Source organism: Dipodomys spectabilis, unplaced genomic scaffold, assembly GCF_019054845.1.
Source record: "Dipodomys spectabilis isolate Male_0828 unplaced genomic scaffold, ASM1905484v1 ptg000095l, whole genome shotgun sequence".
NCBI classification, from domain to species: Eukaryota; Metazoa; Chordata; class Mammalia; order Rodentia; family Heteromyidae; genus Dipodomys; species Dipodomys spectabilis.
In genome coordinates, this window is record NW_024870772.1 from 13684736 (window position 1) to 13692536 (window position 7801).

A 7801-nucleotide genomic window follows, 5' to 3' on the forward strand; every position below is an offset into this window, starting at 1 on the left:
TCATTTCTCTTCATTTCTTTCCTCTTGAGGACATACTTCTTGTGGTTTTCATATATCATTTCCACATCGTTGTTTTGGGAATTGGTTTTAGAAAGCTGATCCCCAATAGAAGTTGGTACAAATTTTGGTAAAAAGTTGTGATTTTCCAAGTTACAATTAGCACAAGTAGAACATCTATATATCTTGTTCTTTTTAAACCCTAATCTTTATTTAGTCTTTCTTACTCTAGTCACTAAAAAGAAAGTCCCCTGAATCACCTTGAAATTCAGTTTATTATTTCATTCAACACAAGTACCCATGTATTATCATCTGTATAATTTGTCAGCTAATTTAATAATAAATACAATAAAGAAATTTCAGAGATCAACTGATATAATTTCACTGCATAGTATACAAAGAATATGAGGCTGACAGACTACAAATTTTCAGAATTGAAGTGTATAGACCATAGTTAGAGAAAAAAGTCACTACTTATTCAATATTTTTCTCCTTTTATCACTGAAAAATCAATTTTTATATTTAATTTTTGTTTGACCTAAGTCATGCTTAGTAAAAGTTACTAGAATTTAACCACCATATGGCTGATAGAGGAGAGTAAATTGGTCTCCTTTGAACTGAGCAAGGTAATTTCTTTGTCAAAATAGTTTTATCATTACATAGTTTTGTCATGTAGGTAATATTAATAACAATTTACATAGTGGGAAATTGAGATTCAGATGATCTGATTGCTACACAGTAAATTCTAATTTTGACTAATGCAGTTACTGATTTTCCTGTACATACAAACATGATCAATGCTGGATCAAAATTTGATAACACTGCTCCATGCCAGTGGCTCACATCTATAATCCTAGCTGCTTAGGAGATTAAGCCATCTCAAGCAGGAAAGTCCTTGAGACTCTTCTTTCTAATTCTCTGCCAGAAAACCAGAAGTGGAGCTTTGGCTGAAATGGCAAAACAGTAGCTTCGAGCTTTCTCAGGGACACAGTCCAGGCCCTGAGTTCAAGCCCCAGTAATGGTGCAAGCGTACATACACACACCCACACACACACCCACACCCACACCCAAATGTGCTCACGTGCACATACAGAAAATGTATGTTTTTAATGAAATGAATTTAAAAAGTGGGTTTCATTCTCATACACATATATTATTTACTATATAGAAGCTTATCTGTGGTTGACATAGATGCTATGCAGAGAAATGTATTCTAGTATGTTCTTTGAAATTCATCAGATATATATATATATATATATATATATATATATATATATCAAAATTGTTATCAGTCTTTCTGTTTATTTTGGCCCTGTCACCAAAGAAAGGTATCAAAATCGTTATTGAAAGACAACCCAGAAGAAATACGGGAAATTAATGAGATAATGTAATCTATTTATAACTTATTTATTGCAACCATATTTTACACAAGAAGAATAATTTTAAATTAAGATATAATCAATTAGACCTGAGTTCCAGATATTGATGTTCAATATCAGGCTGGAAAAGAACAAATAATCATCTGCATATTTATTATATTTGTTGCTCAGTCCAATACTAAGGAATGTACCATACAAGTTGAGATAAATTGTTCAAATCTGCCACTTTGATTACAATAAACACAAGAACAAAGATAACATACTGGCCTTTTCATTCTTCTTTAGTAATATAGTCTCAGAAGTTACTCATTTTGGGATATCTTTGGTCAGTAAACATACTAGGGTCTGGCAAAGTGTTTTCAACATACACATTTAATTCTTTCTTTTTTTTTTGTATAGGAGGATTGAGAAACTGTCTCTCCAATACCAGTTGGTCCAAAAGAAGCTAATTCCTCTATTAGCTTTCTAAGCAATTCTGGCTTCATCCTTTCAGTTTGGAGGATTTATATCTCGTGAAGGCAGTAATAGGTAATAAACTGCCTTATTGCCTTCTTAAGTTACAGCTACCACTTTTATGGTAATTTAAAATCCCACAATCTATTCCTTTATAAATTCCATTTAGTTTGAGGAAGTTTAAAGCTTACTATGGCTGTCTTACTAAGTGAAGAATGTAGGAGCAATGGAAGAATTGGTCTTGTGAATCTGTGGGGCAGAAGTATGATTGTCAACATAACAAAGAATTGTCATTGGAAAATTCATAGTGGGAAAGAAGAATGAAGGTAATTGTTATCCTCCGAGCTAACATGGACTTCTGCACTGTGAGTTCATATCTCTCCAAATTTTATAATAATATATTAGAAAGCACTAATGATTTCCTACTTGACAATAAAATATGAGTTTTTTTTCAATTAAACACATAATTTACTTCAAAAATTTCTGCAAAACAGAGAGCTGTGTGTATCTTATGTAGATAACATTTAATTGTTGACGTGAGGTTAACATGATTTTATATCATCTTTTTTTAATGTTGTGTCAATCCTGAGTATTGAACTCAGGCCTCATACTCTTGCTCATGGCTGGCATTCTACCACCTGAGTTTTGTCTGTACTACTGGCATTTTGCTGGCAATTTGGTGATAAGAATCTCATATATTTGCATTCCTAGGCTGATCTGAACCACAATACTCAGATGTCAGCTCCTGAGAATCCAAGATAATAAATGTGACACATTGACACCTATCAAATATTTATCTTCATAGTATGGGATAAATTGTTTGCATGTAATCTCTTTATATATATGCTTACTATAGAAACAAATATATTGTGTTGAAAATTTTCATCATGTAAGTTCCAATTTTAATGTTTTGTTGACATTTTTATTTTGTATTCTTTGTTATTTGGTGTATATCCTGTTTCAGTATTTTTTCTTTGCTCTAGCAATCAAAATGTTATTGTTTTTAATAATTATATACAGAGGCATGTATTTTTTATTATTAATAATAGTTTTACTTATAATAATGTATCGTTAAAATAATTTCTTTTGTTTTTAACTACAGATTTTAACATATATTCATGTATGCAACTATATTTTATATGTTTAGAAAATAAAATTACTTTAGTATCCAAATAACACAAATTTTATCCAAACAGGAACACTGTGAAAGAAATGCCACTATTTTTGTAGTAAGTGATCAAACCCAGAATATTGAATATATTAGGCAGTTTAACCTCTACACTTTAACCTCTCACAGAGGAACTCTTTAGCTTTCAGATGAAAAGCTGAAATAATACTTAATTTAAAAAATATAATAAAAGTAAGGGAGGTTAGCAAACACTTAAGTAACTGTTTTCATAAGATGGATATGAAATCTAACTTTTTCTATATCTCATCACCAGCATAGACAGTATTTATCTATTTCTAAAGTTCAGTTTCAGTTACTGTTGAACTATTGAGAATTGAAATATTGAGAATATTAATGCTTGTAAGAAAAACAGCCTGCATGGGAAAATCAAGCAAAATATGCTTGTTGAGCAAATTGTTTCTTCGCTTAAATGTGCAAATCATTCTCATAATTAAATTTATTCCTGAAAACGTTACAGATAATTGTGGACAGAAACATATTTGAAATCATTACTCTTTACAAATTCTATTTGTAAGTAAAATATTCATTAGAACACAGTTTCCAGTGTATCATTGTTCTACAATATTATTATTCTGTAATGATAATAAAAATTCCCATGTTTGATTTTGTACAAATTCCATTTTCTAGGCCATCTTTCCCATTATATATGGATATATATATTTCTATTTATATGAATATGATGATTGGTTTTAGAATTCTGTTGCTGATATAATAACCTACTTGAATTAGGGAAGGGAAGGTGAACAACAGAATGGTGAGACAAAGGAGAAGGGGAACCAATGCAATAGCGATTTCCACAAGACAATATGTTGGAAATGATCTATACAACTTGCGGCGGGGACAGTGGATTGGGGGAGTGGGCAAGAGGCAGAAAAATGAGAGAAAGGGTATAAGAAATGTAATCACTACTTTACTTATGTAACTTTAACCCCTGTGTATATCATCTTAACAATAAAGACAAAAAATTAACCTACTATAAATTTGATTGCTTAAAGCAATGAAAAGTTATTTTATGTTTCTGTAGCTCAGATATCTGACATAAGTATCATAGGGATAAAACAAAGGCATAAAAAAGACTTGAGGGTGACATCCTTTTTCTTACCTTTTCTAGCTTCTAGAATCCATCATATTGCTTGATTTCAGAGATCTTCCCTTCCAGAAAGGTGTCATTGTTCAATCCCTGTTATCACAGCTTCTCTGCTTTCAAGGATCTGGAAGACTTGACTGGATACCTTTTAGGTAATCTATGATAATGACTAAACCTCAAGTTTCTTAACTCAACCACACCAGCAGAATCTTCCCGCAATTTACAGGGAAAAATGAAAACTTTCCAATGAATACTGTTGAATTCATCTGTAATTAACATATTAAAAATTAAACTTTATATAAATAGATACTCATTAGGAGCTACAAAAAGAAATGTGGAGGTAAGAAATGTTCAGTGAAATTATTACTTTTTTTTTTCCTCTTCAAGAAGTCACACATATAAAACACATAAGTACAATTTGATAGCTGTCATTTCTGTTCCTATAGCATGGGTTACTGTGAGTTACAGAGATCCCTTGACCCAACCATGTAACTCACATCACTTTCTTCTTGTCCCTTTACTCTGTGCTCTAAGCTTATGAAATTAGACTAAATTCCTCAACTACATTACATATTTACATTTGTAAGGGATATGTCATCTTATGGCACAATGTTCCAATTTCTTCTTTGATTAATATGGTACACGGCAGCAGTAAGGCTGATTTTTCACACTGTGAGTCCTAAATAATGGTCCAGAGATGAATACTTGCTACAAAAACATCACATAAGATAGCCTGCCCTGAAAGGATTTAACCTTACAATCAGCTAAAATAAACAGACCAATTAGCTAATTCCTTCTGAAATGAGGTTTAGCAAACGTAGTGATAGCTGACCACTCAATTGCAAGAATACGATAGCAGATTGCCAGTGTAACTGTAGAGTTTCATAAGATATATTCTTCAGCCAGGAGTCAAAGATGAGGAAACTTAGCGATTTCCTGATGACTGTGTCATTTACCCACAATTCCAATTGTTACTCTTACTAACTTTAAATTCATGACTGTGTGTATACTAGTATACTTTGTTGTTTTTCTTGACCATCATAAAACACTAGGAGCTTTGATTATCACTTCCCAGTAAGTGCCAACTCAGGAGAAAAAAAGACAAATAATGACACTAGTAAGAAAGTGGTTCATAATGCCTTCCTTTCCTTAAAGATTCTAGGGGACAATTGATTACACTTAGTTATACATTTTTAATCTAAATTGTGTCTGTCTCATGTAAGGGAAAAGTTTAAATTTCATTAGTTGGATATTTCTCTAGATGGAAGTCTTTGTTAACTGTTACTGGCAAAATTTTTATTGGTCAACTTAATACATGTGTCTTCTGTACTCTGCACTATTACTTCCCTCATCAGTAGAATTAACTACAGTGGTTTACACTTTGCAAATGGGAATAGGACATTTGATATATTTTTCTCTTTTAACAAGTGTTTAAGCAGTGTTTTTAAACCAAAGTTCTACAAAGGACTTTTTTAGATTTGCTACTGTCAAAAAATATGATCATCACAACCAGCTTAGAATGCCTAAAAGTAGATTATGAGGTTGTTGTGACAGATACCACTTCAGACACTTGAAAGATTCAAGTAAAAACTACATTATATTTTCTCCTTTGAGCCTGGCATGAAATTATACTATCACTTTAAAGAAGGAAGTTTCATATCACTGCATGCTTTGTCAAGAGTGCAGTTGGATGGTAAAGTTTAGACGCTCATTGCAGCAGAAGAATTATACAAAGACATAATCCTTTTGAATGAAATATCTATGTATATCCTAAGAAACTGTTTTGTGTTTTGTTTATTTCGTACAAGCTGCTCAAATATCTAAACACTTAGAAAATACTTCTAAACACACAATTTGTACTATGAAGCATGAAAACTTTTCATCAGTGTTGATCTTCCATCTGCAAATGTTTATACAAATTTTTGATGCAAATAATATGGATAACTTTGTAAATTTAGTTTGTCAGGAAACAGAAAGTAACCACTTCTAAGTAGGAGTATTGAAGTCAGGTCAGTAACTACTGTTCTTTGTATAGTGTCAAAAGAAGTGTTTCTAGAGTTTAAATGTATACTTGTTACTATTTATACACATGTAGAAAAATAGGCGCTTTTAAGTTTTGTGATTTAAGATGATATAAATTATTTCTAATTAATTAAAAACTAATTTCTATTTATATAATCATTATTGCTAATTTAGGACCAAATAAAGAAAAATGGAAATTTGATTTACAAACTTCTGAATGGAGAATTGGAAACATCTGCCTCTTAATTCATTGTGTTTTTAGAAAAGAACAAACTGAGAATTGGTTCATATGGTTTTGATGTATAATATCTACATCTTAAATTGTGCTTCACTAAACCAATTCACTTTGTTTCCTTACTTTCTATACTATCAAACAGATGAGTGATTACTCATAAATATATGTTGAACACGTAATATATTTCAGACTTTGAGCTAGGTAACCTTAAGTTGTGAAAGTTGGGTTTCACCCAAGCAAGAATAAAAATAAAATCATATGTTGTGCCATATATTATACACTAACATACAATATAATGACAAAATTGTGGTATTCATTATTGACCCAGACTTGTTTAGGAATCAGAATAAGTTTTGCTCTTTTGCAATAGCAATTGCTTCAAGGAGCTAAGGTCCAACTCAGTCTGTCAAGGGTGTCCAAGAATATTAAACAGGAGTTCTGTTTGGAGGAGGGGGGGCGCGGAGGGTATTGATTGTTTAGTTTTTGTTTTGCCTATTCCTGAGCTTAAAGGCAGTGACTTGTAGTCTTGCTTGTTTTACTTTCTTAGCTGAAACTCTGCCACTTGAGCCAGGCCTCCAGTCCTGTCTTTCACTTGTTAATTGGATAGAGACTTTTCTGAACTTTGATCCTCTGACCCCACCCTCTATAGTAACTTTGACTACAGACCTGAGCCATCCTTACCCAGCTAATATTAGGAAGTTTTAATACTGGTATAACTCCGGGTTCAGTTTGATGGTAAGGAAAAGAAACACCTTTTTTAATGTGATGAAGAATGTATCTGTGGAGGGTTGTTATTTTGGGCTATTTGAAACCAGTGTAAGATAGTAACTGTCATTTGGAGAAAATAAAACCTCCAAACTTATAAAGGACAGCAGTAAATGGCTGTCCTTTATATATATATTCTGGCCTATCCTCCTATTTGATTCTTAGAATCAATGAATTCCTATTTTTAAGTCAGCTCTTCTCAGTTCCTCTTTAAAATACCTTAAGTGATAAACCACCAGAAGACACAGGTACTTGAAAAAGATTAATTCAGGCAGAAGAAATGAAGTGGAAACTGATTTTAAAAAAAAAAGAGTAGTTATTGGCCAAGTCAGGTTCACAAATGCAAATGCTTTAGCTCAGGAGACTTCTGTTAATGAAACAAACCAGGCATAAGATGAATTAACAAACATTACTCAGGAGGCTGTTTACATGTATGAATGCAATGCTGGTTAAAATAGATCCTTTGCTTTTCAAAGAGGATTTAGAAGGTTAAATAAGATGCTGTGTGGAAGGTGCTGAGCACAGTGCCTTATAGACATGAAGTAGCAGGTCTGGAAAGGTGGCTCAGTGGTAGACTGCTTGCCTTCCATGCATGAGACCCTAGGTTCAATTCCTCAACACCACATAAGCAGAAAAAGCTGTGACTCAAGGGGTAGAGTGCTAGCCTTGAGCTG

The 7801-nt window shown here is 32.5% G+C and overlaps 1 long non-coding RNA gene across 1 annotated transcript in view; it reads left to right on the plus strand.

Annotated features, from left to right (window-relative positions):
* LOC122112861 overlaps window positions 1-4193 on the plus strand; it is a 69330-nt gene extending 65137 nt beyond the window's left edge. Inside the window, exons 3-4 of the long non-coding RNA XR_006148284.1 lie at window positions 1776-1904; window positions 4130-4193. This is a non-coding gene — a long non-coding RNA (uncharacterized LOC122112861). The remainder of the gene's footprint in view (window positions 1-1775; window positions 1905-4129) is intronic.
* Window positions 4194-7801: the final 3608 nt, after the last annotated feature.